At 37.2% G+C, this 14,890-nt stretch overlaps 1 non-coding gene across 1 annotated transcript; it reads right to left on the bottom strand.

The window, feature by feature from the left end:
- Positions 1 to 12,580: 12,580 nt before the first annotated feature.
- On the bottom strand, positions 12,581 to 12,653 carry TRNAC-ACA. The gene has a single exon. It is a non-coding gene; the product is annotated as a tRNA-Cys (tRNA).
- Between the last annotated feature and the right edge of the window lie 2,237 nt (positions 12,654 to 14,890).

The raw sequence follows: 14,890 nt of genomic DNA, 5'->3' as shown, positions 1-14,890 counted from the left end.
CCCCATGAACTTTAGCCCTCCAGGCCCCTCTGTCCATGGAATTCTCCAGGCAGGAATACTGGAGTGGTTGCCTTTCCCTTCTCCGTGGGACCTTTCCATCCCAGGGATAGAACCCTGGTCTCCTGCATTGCCGGTGGATTCTATACTGTCTGAGCCACTAAGGAAGCCCACAGAAATGCTCCGGTCACCAAAATGAAAAGAAGCCTGTGAATAACCTCGCATAAACAGACAGCTTTTCTTTGAATACAAACTGAAAGTTGAATACTAAACCTGAAGGAAAAGGATTTTTTCCACCTCTATTTATTCTATAGACAAAGCCTCTATTTGAAGTAGCGTGAGGGGAAATATGCTAATCATACATGTGAGCCCCTTGCGCTTTATTTATGGACATTGTGAGGTGTGATATCATTATTTCAATAGAGACTGTGTCTGTTTTAAGAGACATTCTCATCAGCATAATGGAAATAGCAGGTATTCAACCACACCAAGAGCTTATGGTTGGAAAACTCCTCACACACGTCTTTAATGTCAGTATCTAGCTATTACTTTTTTTTTCAAAGGGAAAGCATTTTTTTTCTCAGAAATATCACCGTTGCCTTCTTTCTTTTAAATGATAAGGTTTAAAAGTGAGTAAACACTATCCCTCTGTCCATCTTCCACATATTACTTCCCTGCTTTCAATTTTCCTACTTCTAATCAACCTTTCAAGGACTTACTTAAATATATCTTTTTCTCTTTCGTTAACATCACCTTTTAAAAGCATAGCTATTTTTATTCAGCAGTTTATTGCCTTTCATGTTTTTTTTTCTTTTTATTGAAGTATAGTTAATTTACAATATTAGTTTCAGATGTACACTGCTGTGATTCAGTATTTTTTGGATATAGTCCATTATGGATTATTACAAGATATGGCTATTATTACTTGTGCTATACATTCATATGGATTTCTGGAGAAGGGAAAGGCTACCCACTTCAGTATTCTGGCCTGGAGAATTCCACAGACTGTATAGTCCCTGGGGTCATAAAGAGTTGGACATGACTGAGCGACTTTCACTTCACTTCACTTCATTTGGATATTTTTAGATTCCACATGTGATATCACACAATATTTGTCTTTCTCTGTCTGACTTATTCCAGCAAGCAGAGTATTCTTTAGGTCCATCCACGTTGCTGAAAATGGTAGATTTTCATTATGTCTTTATGGCTGAGTGATATTCTATTGTGTATACGCACACAGCATCTTCACCCGTTCATCTGTTGAGGGGCACTTGGCTATTAGTGCTGCTATGAACGTTGGGGTACAGGTATCTTTTCACATGAGTGTTTCAAATTAGTGTTTTCATTTTATCTGAATATATACCCAGTAGTAGAATTGCTGGATCATATGTTTAATTTTTTGTTGTTAAGAAAACTGTATACTGTTTTTCATGGTGGCTGAACCAATTTATATTCCCACCTAAAGGGTACAAGGCTTCCCAGGTGGCTCAGTGGTAAAGAATACATCTGCCAATCAGGAGACACAAGTTGGATCCCTGGGTCAGGAAGATCCCCTGGAGAAAGAAATGGCAACCCACTCCAGGATTCTTGCCTTGGAAACCCTGGGGACAGAAGAGTCTGGCGGCTACAGTCCATAGGGTTGCAAAAATGTGGGACACAACATAGAGACTAAACAACAACATTGTACAAGAGTTTCCTTTTATCTGTATCCTCTGCAGCGTTTGTTATTGGTAGACTTTTTGATAATAGCCATTCTGACATGTGTGAAGTGATATCTCATTGTTTTGATTTCCATTTCTTTAATAATTAGTGATGTTGAACATCTTTTCACGAGACTATTAGCCATCTGTATATTTTCTTTGGAAAATGTGTATTCAGGTCTTATGTCTTTTATTTTACTATTTTTTTTGATATTGAGTTGTAGGAGCACTTTGTATATTTTGGATATTAACTCCTTGTAAGTCACATCATTTGCAAATATTTTCTCCTATTCTGTAGGTTGTCTTTTCATTTTGTTGATAGTTTCCTGTGCTGTGCATAACTTGTAAGTTTAATTATGTCCTGCTTGTTAAATTTTACTTCTATTTCTTAGGAGGTTGAACATAAATCATAACTTTTTTTTTGGATCAAAAAGTGTTCTGCCTATGCTTTCTTCTAGGAGCTTAAGGTTTCCATCTTACATTGAGGACTTTAAACCACTTTGAGTTTATTTTTTTATATGGTGTGATGGAATGTTCTATCTCATTGTTTTACATGTGGCTGCCCCGTTTTCCCAGCACCACTTGTTAAATAAACTGTTTTTTTTTTTTCTTACTTGTATATTTCTGCCTCCTTTCAGTCAGTTCAGTTCAGTTGTTCAATCGTGTCCGACTCTTTGCGACCCCATGAATCGCAGCATGCCAGGCCTCCCTGTCCATCACCAACTATCGGAGTTCACTCAAACTCATGTCCATCAAGTCCAGCCATATCATCCTCTGTCATCCCCTTCTCCTCCTGCCCCCAATCCCTCCCAGCATCAGAGTCTTTTCCAATGAGTCAACTCTTCGTATGAGGTGGCCAAAGTACTGGAGTTTCAGCTTTAGCATCATTCCTTCCAAAGAAATCCCAGGGCTGATCTCCTTCAGAATGGACTGGTTGGATCTCCTTGCAGTCCAAGGGACTCTCAAGAGTTTTCTCCAACACCACAGTTCAAAAGCATCAATTCTTCGGTGCTCAGCTTTCTTCACAGTCCAACTCTCACTCTAGATAGCAACCTAGATAGCAACCTAGATATGCTAGGTTGGTCATAACTTTCCTTTCAAGGAGTAAGCGTCTTTTAATTTCATGACTGCAGTCACCTCTGCAGTGATTTTGGAGCCCTGAAAAATAAAGTCTGACACTGTTTCCCCATCTATTTCCCATGAAGTGATGGGACCGGATGCCATGATCTTAGTTTTCTCAATGTTGAGCTTTAAGCCAACTTTTTCACTCTCCTCTTTCACTTTCATCAAGAGGCTTTTTAGTTCCTCTTCACTTTCTGCCATAAGGGTGGTGTCATCTGCATATCTGAGGTTATTGATATTTCTCCTGGCAATCTTGATTCCAGCTTGTGCTTCTTCCAGCCCAGCGTTTCTCATGATGTACTCTGCATATAAGTTAAATAAGCAGGGTGACAATATACAGCCTTGATGTACTCCTTTTCCTATTCAGAACCAGTCTGTTGTTCCAGATCCAGTTCTAACTGTCTCTTCCTGACGTGCATATAGGTTTCTCAAGAGGCAGGTCAGGTGGTCTGATATTCCCATCTCTTTCAGAATTTTCCACGGTTTATTTATTGTAGATTAATTAACTGCAGGTGCATGGATTTATTTCTGAGCTTGCTATTCTGTTCCATTGATCTATGTGTCAGGTTTATTTGGCAACACTATGCTCTTTTGATTAGTGTAGCTTTGTAGAATAGTCTGAAATTCTTCCAGCTCTTTTGTTTTTAATCAAGATTGCTTTGGCAATTTGTTATCTTTTGTGGTTTCATATGGGCTTCCCAGGTGGCACTAGTTTTGAACTATATAATTATTTGTTCTACTTCTGTGAAAAATGTCTTGGGCATTTTGGAAGGAATTGCATTAAATCTGTAGATTACTTTGAATAGTATAGACATTTTAATGATATTAATTCTTCTCATTTAAGAGGATGTGATGTCACTTATTCATTCTTCTGTGTCAATTGATCATTTTATATCAAATATTGAATTAACTATTTTTGATCAGATCTTTCCAGTATTTTCTAGTTCCTTGTTTAAATGAGCTGTGTTTAGATCAATTCTCTTCCCTAATTCAGTACGAAAAATTTTTATTACCATGTTTTGAATTCTTTGGTGAATTTTAAATTTCTATTTCATGACTTTTTCAGGGGTTTTCTCTTGCTCTTTCAGTTGAGTGTGATTCCTCTTTCTTATTCTCTGTCTCTATGAATTTAGGTGAAACAGTTACCTATTGTGGTCTTGGAGGGGTGTTCTTATGTGGGAGCATCCCTGTGTAGACTCCTTAGGCTCAGTGCCTTTGGTGGGAGGGCCGCATTTGATGCGGACGCCAATCACGTCATTCCCTCCAGGGCTGGCAGCTGTCACTTTGGTTGAGGGTGCTGGTGATGGAGGAGCTGCCCACTGTGGGAGTGGGAGGTGGGACAGTGCCCATTATCAGTCTGTCAGGGGAAGGGGCTGGTCCTGACTGGCTGGAGCAGAAGCCCTGAGCCTCCGGCTTGAGCTGCCTTTGATCCCTTTAAGTTTGTGGTTTTCCTTCTCCAGGTTACCAGGACGGTTCCCCTGAGAAAGGGGATTCCAGAAGCAAGGGCCTATGCACTTCCCGAGGGCCAGCGTTCTGCCCAGGTAGGTGTCTGCACGTTCACTTAGACATAGCCCCTGATCGTATATTGCCCCCAGTTGTGACCACCGCAGACAGCGCTAGGCTGTGCTTTGCAGTGAGTGGGGTTGGAGCGTCCATTCAGGCTGGGGCACGGGATGGTCACGGGAATTCTTTGGCCCCGCTGCCCTCAGAAGCCTGGGGCGCTTCTGCGGCTCTGCTTGAGTTGGTGCCCACAGTGGCTGCCCTGCCCCACCTGGGTTATGCCCTGGGCTCCAGGTTGCCTCTGCAGGTCTAGGTGGAGGCTCTTCCTAAGTCCTGGCCGCCTTGGGGACTGGGCCAGGCTGTGACATGGAGTGAGCCGGGCTGGGCATTTGCTCATCTAGGACTGGGTGGGCTGGGGGCTCAGGGAGGTAGCTGCTGTTAAGGCAGACCCCCCCCCATGCCCTGTCCAGGGCCAAGCCAGCCCCCCACACATCCCTCAGGAGGGCAGTCCAGCCTTCTCCAGCCTTCCTCTCTGCCCTAGCGGTTCTTCAAGAAGCCAACAGGGCTGACTTGTCTCCTCTGCCTAGGAGCCCAGAACTGGGATGAACAGGCTGTGGCTCAAATCACTTTCTCCTCAGGGTAAGTGTTCACCTGAGTGGTTTCCCTTTTCCCTGAGTCCCCTGCCAGGAACACAGGTCCTGACCTGATGCTTTTCTTCCATTCTACCTAATTACATGCATATCTTTCTTGTATCCTAGATTGTACAGGAGTGCTTCTACTATTTCCAATTAACTTTCCATGAGAATCATTCCACATATATATGTGTTTTCGACATGTTCATGTGGGGAGGTGAGTTCCACGTTTTATCCACCATCTTGATCTCCCCCCTGCCTTTTAGGCATTTTTAGTCACTTTATTTTTTGCATTTAAAAATCATTATACTAATTTTCCAATTATCTGAAAATTAGGAGCTTCAGGAGCATTGATTTTGTCCTATATAAATTAATTTTAAGTGTACACAATGTGACATTTTTTTAACGTAACAGCTCCTTTTGTATCATATTCCATTTAAAAAATAATCTCCATAGCAAGTTGACACCATTAACTGTATGACTGACAACCCAAAGCTTACACCTCACCTTTCCTACCATATTTTAAAACCAGAAATACTTCTATGAAAATTATTATTGGTATCATTCTCTTTGAAATTTATCATTAACATCACTATTTGGTATCAAACAAGTATTAGAAAGTTTCACCCATGCCTGTTATCAGTTGATATTGTACTACTACTTTTCCAACTTATCGAATATCAACAGGAGTAGAAAACATGTGAATTTTGGAGGACAAGCAAATTAATTAGTTTAATTTCTCCAAAACCAAATTAATATACATCCAGTTAGGTGAAAGTGAAAACTGCGACTATCACAGTTGAAATCTGTTTTTATATCTAATGTTTATCTCCCTAAAGTAGTTCAAGTTCCATGAAAATTCAGATTGTATTTCTCTTGCTATTGATGCTTTCAGGGACTAGGACAAACCTCATCTACACATAGAGATAGAGATAGATCAGATACATACATATGCATATGTGTGTGAGTGTTTCAGTGAAGAGTAAGAAAAGGGAAGGAGTAAAATTAGTTGCATCTTAAGGCAAGATAGCACTAGAAAACGTAGCCACCCTTTTTATAATCAGCTGCAAAAGCAATATAAACGAAGTAAAGGATTCTAGCAAACAATAAAGAGAAAATGAAAAGTAAAGTATGTTAAAACCATGTACATATATGTATAGAAACAATATACAATATGTTGTCACCTGGTTAATAAAAAAATTTAAATCATGTTCCTTCTAAAACGATCTGTTTATAATTTTGCGAATAGTCTGTGTATGTGTATATATATATATATATATATATATATATATATATATACACACATTACATGTATTTTTCTCCTCTGTATATTGCACACCATTCAGTGATGGGTGTATGTGGTATATGCATTGGTAACATGCTTTATCATTATGCAGTCGATATTTCACAATTAGTGTGGAATAGACTGTTCCGTGAAGACTCCATTGGAGACTACATAGAAGCACTGCAGATAGTTTTGCTGTGATCATTGTTGTTGATGACGATGACATAGGTGACATTTGTTTGTGCTGATTAAAACCAAATTCCACTTCTGGTACAGTCACTGCTCTCATCAGGATACAAAAGCCTTAAAATAAGTACGCAGGGTCATGCTGCAAACTGGTTGGCATGATTATATCAACTGTGAACTCTGTGCCAGTCTTGGCATTTGAATCTACTTCTGCAGTGGTTGCTATGGTAAGTAATTGTGAAGATTCTTTTTCATATTAAATGAAAAGGAAGTTAAATAATGTGAAGAAGTACATAAAATGGTTATAGAGATCAAAGCTAATGTTAAAGTTGTGGGCCATAAAAATAGAGCTTGAATAGGGACTGATTCACTAGATTATTTTAACCCAAAGGCTTTCCTCCAATTTACAAAGGAATCAGCACGGTGCTGAAGCCCACTGTTTAAATAAAATATGCTGACTGCCAAAGGAAGAAAAGACTCTTAAGTCACAGACACACTTTCAAAGCCTCAAAAGACTCTGTCTCACTAACACAGCATAGAGAATGAGAGGCTGGAACTGCAGAGGACTGAAGTGTTGGGCCCACAATGTAACTTTGTTTTCAGGCATCATTTCTAGATATAACTCAGATTCTGAAACTTTCCTCAAATAACAGGCATCACCTTCGATAGTTTTTAAGATGGATTTCACTGCCCACTTACTAGCCATTTTAAACCGGCGTGGAAGATCCAGATCGCAGCTGTGAAGGTCTGTTTAGGTTGCTTGCTCGTCACCTATTATTTAGATATGGGGAAAGACCATCTTCTAGAGTGAAGAAATCTTTCCATTATTAGTGGCCAGTAAAAATAGTATAGATCAATGACAAAAAGAATATTCAGCAGACAGTATAGGGCCTTTGAAACAGAGACAATTGTAATAATTAGGCAGACAGAAAGAAAACTTCCAAAATCATGTCTTTTCTTAATAAATTTGAACTTCGTCAATATCTTTTATTTTTTATACGTCTAGTTTCATTTGCTATCAACAGATCCAGACTTATTTGAGTAATAATTAGCAGTGCCAGTGGGTGCCTGACAGGTAAAATAAATATACGATTTAAATCCAGTATGAGAAAAAGGGAGTTGGAGTGCTTACGGTAAATTGGAGCACCTGTAGCCTACCTGAAGACATTCATATTTAAGTCATTTTGAAGCAGTTTGCTGAAAAAGAAGCACATTTAATTAGACTTCTCCAGGCTACACATTTTGATGGTTCTGGCAAATCTTTCCATTAGGCTAAGCCACACTGAGCCTTTTTTTTTCCCCTTTCTCCCTCTCTCATTTACTTCCTCATCCCCCACCTCCACACTCCCTCCGTCCATCTTCTCTTTTGAAAACTTTCTTTCCTGAAGCCATCCTGCATGGTCATCTCCTTTTGGCATTCAGGCCTTTTAGGGGGAAGAGCCCCGCCCGCGGGGCTGGGCAGGCGGCTGACTGGCCCTGACAGTCAGTAGGTAAACACAGGCGTTTAATTCAGGGCGCGTATTCCAGGGTCCACTGTCGTCACTCACCTAACTTACATTCTCAAGTCGGGCTTCATAAGTAACAGAAGAGATGTTTGCATTTGTTTCCTGGATGTATAGACGTATCATTTAATTGAGTCCAAATTACGAAATAGATGAGAAAGAATATCTATTACTTCAAACCCCAGTAATTAAAGTTTTTACCACATATATTTCTTTTTCTAATTTTAAAAATGTTGATATTTACACATTATGTTCAGCTTTATAGGGAAAAAATAATATTTTGGCAGTCTGTAACTAAAATTTTTCCTTTTAATATTCATTGTTATTTCTATACATTGCTATACAAATATATACTGTGCATATAAATATTGTCATGTATAAAGATATATTGCAACAATTATAATTACACATTTTTGTTTATTTTAAATTTATTCCTTTTTGAGTTTTTTTTTTATATTGGACTCTGTGCAACCCCATAGACAGCAGCCCACCAGGCTCCCCCGTCCCTGGGATTCTCCAGGCAAGAATACTGGAATGGGTTGCCCTTTCCTTCTCCAATGCAGGAAAGTGAAAACTGAAAGGGAAGTTGTGTCCGACTCTTAGCAATCCCATGGACTGCAGCCTACCAGGCTCCTCCATCCAAGAGATTTCCAGGCAAGAGTACTGGAGTGGGGTGCCATCGCCTTCTCCGATATATATATGTATATATATATATATATATGTGTATATATATATATATATATGTGCATCTATTCTTTTTCTAATTCTTTTCCCATTGAGGTTATTACAGAGTATTGAACAGAGTTCCCTGTGCAGTACAGTAGGTCCTTATCAGTTATCTATTTTAAATACAGCAGTGTGCACCTGTCAACCCCATACTCCTGGCTGTCCCTCTTTACTCCCTTCCCCTCCAGTAACCCTGAGTTCATTTTCTGTGTGTCTGTTTCTGTTCTGTAAATAAGCTTATTGCGTAATTTTAGATTCTGGATAAGAGATACCATATGACATTTTTCTTTTTCTCTCTAACTTACTTCACTTATTATTATAATCTCCAGATCTCTCCATGTTGCTGCAAATGGCATTCTTTCATTCTTTTCAACGGCTGATGATATTTCACTGTATATATGCACCACATATTCTTTATCCATTCATCTGTTGATGGACATTTAGGTTTGCTTCCATGTCTTGGCTATTGTAAAATTGTTGCAATGAACCTTGGGATGCATGTGTCATTTCAAACCATGTTTTCCTCCAGAAATATGCCTAGAAGTGGAATTGTTGGATTATATGGCAGTTCTATTTTTAGTGTCTTAAGGAACCGCCATCCTATTTTCCATAGTGGCTGCACTAATTTATATTCCCAACAACAGTGTAGGAGGGTCCCTTCTCTCTACACCCTCTTCAGTTTTGAGCATCTGTTCATATACCTCACAACCATCTGTATGTCTTCTTTGGAGAAATGTCTATTTAGAACTTCTGTCTAATTTATTAAAGAATATTTTTAATGCCATTAAGTGGACAGATAACAAACATACAGTTTGAGTTTTGACAAAGGTATTTCTCTTTATAACCCACCATCTAATCAATATATAAAACATTTCCATCATCTCCGACAATTCCTTTGTTCATATTCTCAATCAATGCTCTTTTCAACCCTCAATTCAACCATTGTCAGGATTTCTAACATGATAGAGTTAGCTTGATCTTAACTTTCAAATAATTCATCCATATAGGGTATATATATTTTTGTTGTCTGAGTTCTTTTACTCAGCATGATGTTCTGAGATTTATTCATGCTGCGAGTATCAAGTAGGTTGTTCTTTTTCCATTGCTGATGATTATTGCATTCTGTGAATATATCAAAATTTTCTTATCCATTCTGCTCTTGGCTATTTGGATCGCTTTTAGTTGTGTGGCTATTATAAACACTGTTGTTATGCAACATACTGTAGAGGTCTTTTGTGTACCCAAATTTTAATTTTTCTTGTAAAAGTGCTTGAAATGGACTTATTTGGTAAATCCAGATTGTTTTAAAAATGGGACTGTGCTATTTCACAGTGTCTCCTATGATATATTAGATATCCAGTTGTTCCACATCCTTGCCAACATATTGTAAACCTTGTCAGTTTTATAATGTTAGTTCTTTGGTGAGTGTGAAATGGTACTGAATTTCAGGTCTAATTTACATTTTCCTGATCACTGTTAATACTGAGTACTTTTATCTTGATTTTATCAATCAGTTCTATATCATATTTGTAATGTGACAGCACACGTATTTTACCCATTTTTTAGATTTGTCCTATTATTATAATTATTATTCTGTTGTGGGAAATTATATTATGTTTAAGAGAGAGTTTATCTAATACACATTTTGCTTATATGTTCGTAATTCAGTTTTTGAATGCTGTTTTTAATAAACAGAAGTTTTCATTTTATGTGATTGCTGGTTTTCTGAACGTGTAACTTTTTTGAAATTAATCTATTTTTGGCTGCTCTGGGTCTTAACTGTTGTGTGAGGGCTTTCTCTAGGTGCCGTGAGCAGGGGTTGCCCTCTCGTTGCTCAGGCTTCCCACTGTGGTAGGATCTCTTGTTGTGGTTTGCAGGCTCTGCAGCACAGGCTCAGTAGTTACGGCGCACGGGGTTAGTTGCCCCAAGGCATGTGGAATCTTCCCAGACCGGCTATCCAACCTGTGTCCCCTGCATTGGCAGGTGGATTCTTATCCACTCTACCACTAGGGAAGTCCATGTATGTGTATCTTGAATAAGAATATGTTGCCTATATCAAGGTCATGAAGGTACTCTCACGTGATTCCCACTAGAAAGTTTACATATCACCTCTTGTTTTTAGGTCTAGAATTGTGCATAAATAATTTTTGTTTGATATGACCTATAGTTTGAGGCTTATTTCTCTTTCCTCATTGTTATTTAAATATTTTAGCAGAATTTCTTCAAAAGACTATTATTCCAAATGAATAGTTTTAGCATGTTTGTAGAGAATCAGCCATATGATTCTTTCTGATCTTTCTCTAATGTCCTAATAATTGATTTGTTTATCATTACATTGATACCAACTGCATTAACTGCTTTACAGAAAACCTGGTAAGGAAGTCACATAAGTCTTCTAATCTTGTTCTTTTCTGAGATAGTTTTGCATACTTTTGGTCCTTTGCTTGTCATAAAAGTAGTTTTAAATTAACTTTATTGCTACAGTAAAAAAGAGTGCTGTTAGAAAATTGTATGGAAGATAAAATACATTTATGGAACTGTATTTATCAATATGACCAATTTACATCATCTATTTACAAGATTAATTGTCAGTATCTCCATCAATATTGTCTTATATGATACAAAACACTATAGATGTTATACATATGACCAACACTTGACACCAAAAATGAAAAGATAATGTGAAACAGAAATTCATATTTAATTACAGGTATAACAATTCATGCATTGATAATAAGCAACAGTGTGGTTCCTTTACAGTGGTCAAGCATATCCACTAATGAATGAATCATTGTAAAATGTTATGGCATACAGTACTACAGTTATATTCATAAAACAATTTTGGAAACATTATTTACATTTTAAAAAAGCCAGTGAAAACAGGCAGATACACTGTTTCTTCAATTAAGAATAAGGGAGAAAGAAGTGGAGGAAAAATGTGGGGAGAAAAGTGGAAAGGGTACTGTTCAGTCATGCAGTTTTTTGAAAACAAAGTTACAAAACAGAACAAAAATTAACACATCATTAATTGTATTTTAAATATCACTTACCTTATGCCTGTAAAAGTACAAACTAGTGTCCACAAATATTTGGATATTTCTAGCCTATGTAGTACATCTATGAGATTTTTAAGAGTTCTTTTTCAAGCTGTTGCAATGCTCCAAAAAATTTTCCAGTATATTTATTTAAGAATACTAGTGTATAAGTGAACCTATGCAGTTCAAGTTGTTCGAGGGTCAACTGCACTTATGTTTTTATACTGGGCTTGTATTTTGCCACCGTGTTAAATTTAACTATTGGTTTTAACGTTTGTGTGTTAGATGCCATTGAATTGTCTATGAATACGCACACTGTCTGCATGTAAGTACAGATTACCTCTTTCTTTTCACATTCGTGCCCTTGATTCCTTTTACTTGTATCTTTAGACTGTATGGGACTTTACATGTCAGCAGTATGTGGAGTATAAGTATGCAAGATGACATCCTTCCTTTTTTCTTGAAAAGCTTCTAATAATTCACCGTGAAGAATAATGTAAGTCATTATGCATTTTTTTGTTTGTTCGCTTTATAGATGCCCTTTATTGAGAGAATTCTGTTTCTACTCACTGAGAAACTTTATTATGAATGGGTATTGTTTTAGCTAACTGATTTTTCTACGTTTAGGAAATACTTCATGTTTCTTCAATGATAGATGATTTCCTTGTGATAACACTTGATCAGGATATATTATGAACTTTGAATACTGCTGTATTTTACTTACTTAGTTTACTTATTTACTGTATTTTACTTATGAATGAAAGTGAAAGTGAAGTCTCTCATTCATGTTCAACTCTTTGCGACCCCATGGACTGTAGCCTACCATGCTCCTCTGTTCATGGTATTTTCCAGGCAAGAGTACTGGAGTGGGTTGCCATTTCCTTCTTCAGGGGATCTTCCTGACCCAGGGATTGAACCTGGGTCTCCTGCATTGTAGGCAGACACTTTACCATCTGAGCCACCAGGGAAGTCCCTCTTTATGAATATTGGACCTTAATTTTTCTTACCTTTAAGAAGTAAGTAAAGTAAATGAAAAGTACTTAGACAAGTACTTGTTTAAACTAAAATGAAAGTAAAGTAAAATGAAGTACTTATTACTTAAAGTAATAATGAAAGTACTTATTACTTAAAGTAAAATGAACGTACTTATTACTTAAAGTAAAATGAAAGTCCTTATTACTCCTTTTTTTTTTTTTTTTTTCTGGAAATATTTCTTAAGCCTGACAATAGTTCCCTCCTTAGTGCTAGAGAAAATCTACAAGTAAAACTATATACTTAGAGTAACTTTTGGGGGAAAACTTTAAATTTTACAACTCCCATTTCCTTTGCAGATAGAGGGGTTTTATTTTGTTGCTTTTTATTTTGGTCTGCACTGGGTCTTCCTTGCTGCATGTGAGTGTGCTTTCCCTAGTTGCAGAAAGCGGTAGCCACTCTCTAGCTGCGGTGCTCGGCAATCTCACTACGCGGCTTCTCGTTGCTGAGCGTGGGCTCAGGGCGCTCAGGCTTCAGGAGCTGCGGCGGGCAGGCTCTGGATTGCAGGCTTTGGCGTTGGGCCTCAGTGGTTGTGACACGTGGGCTTAAATTGCCCTGCAGTGTATGGAATCTTCTTGGACCAGGGATCAAACCAGCATACCCTGCATTGCAAGAAGGATTCTTAACCACAGGACCACCAGGAAAGCCCCAGTAAGCTATTTTTCACGGAATCTTTCCATTTAATCTATGTGTTCACATTTATTGATATTATGCATTAAGCTGTTTTTAATATTCTCTTACTGTCCTTTTCACGCACCTTGGATCTAATGATGTTCTAAATGGTGGTGATTTGTATTTTCTCTTTTATTTTTCTATGTTGGTCGTGCTAAAATTTTATTAATTTTATGAAAATATCAAACTACTCTAAGTTTAGTAAATGTTTCTATTGTTATTGAGTTATCTATTTTATTAGTTCCTACTCTTTTGTCTATACTTGAGGACTTGAAAGTAAATGATGAAATCAATTTAATTTTTTTCTTTTCTAGCAGATATTTTCATTCTTAAAATTTTCTCTAGGTAATGCTTTTGCTACATCCCATAAATATTTAACTTTTTCATTTTCATTCAGTTTGAAATATTTTCTAGCTGCTTAATATTCATACTTTAATGTGAGTTATTTATTATTAGAAGTGCACTGATTCAATTCCAAAAAATAAATAGTCTATATTTGCTATTGATTTTTACTTTAACTACTTGTTGTCAAAGAAAACGCTTCATAGGATTTCAGTTATTTACTGGGCTTATTTGAGCTTGTATTTTGGAAAATGTTTCACATACTTAATATATGTTCTGAATTTGTTGGGTGCAGTAATCTACAAATATCAAATTAATTCAGTTGAAAATGTCCTATCCATTCAATCAAACACTGAGAATGGAAGGCGGGGGGGTGGGGGGGTTCAAAATCTCTAGCTGTAATGTGGGTTTGTCTCTTTCTCCCTCTAGTTATTTTTTCCCTTATGTAATTTGAAGTTCTGTTATTGGTACATAGACATATAGTATTACAATTTCTTCTTAGAGAGTTAACTATTTTGCTATTAAAACTGACCTCTTTGTCTCTGATAGTAGCTTTTATCTTGAAGAATACTCTGGTCTTATATTAATGAGGCCAGCATTGGCTTGCTTTTGATTAGCTTTTGCATGTTACAGCATTATTTGACCATCCTTATACTCTCACACTGCCTCTAATTATAATATTTAAAGTTCTCTTAAAAACAGCAGACAGTAGAGTCCTGATGTTTTCAGCAGTTGGTTCAGCTACCACTTCCTTTCTGCTTTTCTGAATATCACCAGAAAGATTAGTTAGCTCAGTTTGGATATGCCTCTTCAGTTGCTTTGAAACATTGAATTTTATTTATTTTATTTCTCTTCCCTTTAGAATGTCATACTTTCAAACTGGAGAGTACATCCCTAACGTTTTTGCATTACTAGTATTTAGCATAATATTGAAAATTACAGTTTCCTCAATATTATATTTTGAATAAATAAGTGGTGTTCCATGTAGATCATGGAATTATGAGATATATGATTAAGGAGAAAGGGAGAATGCCTTCTAATCCTTACAATATTAAGTCAGTATATTCTTGTCATCCTATGAGCACACTTTAAGCCCCATTTACTATTCAGTTAAGAGAAAAACACCTATCACATAGTGTAAGAATACTCTCTAAGAACT

The sequence above is a fragment of the Bubalus bubalis genome, chromosome 9 (genome assembly GCF_019923935.1).
Source record: "Bubalus bubalis isolate 160015118507 breed Murrah chromosome 9, NDDB_SH_1, whole genome shotgun sequence".
NCBI classification, from domain to species: Eukaryota; Metazoa; Chordata; class Mammalia; order Artiodactyla; family Bovidae; genus Bubalus; species Bubalus bubalis.
The sequence above is the reverse complement of the archived record's forward strand: the minus strand, read 5'-3'. Positions and strand labels throughout refer to the sequence as shown.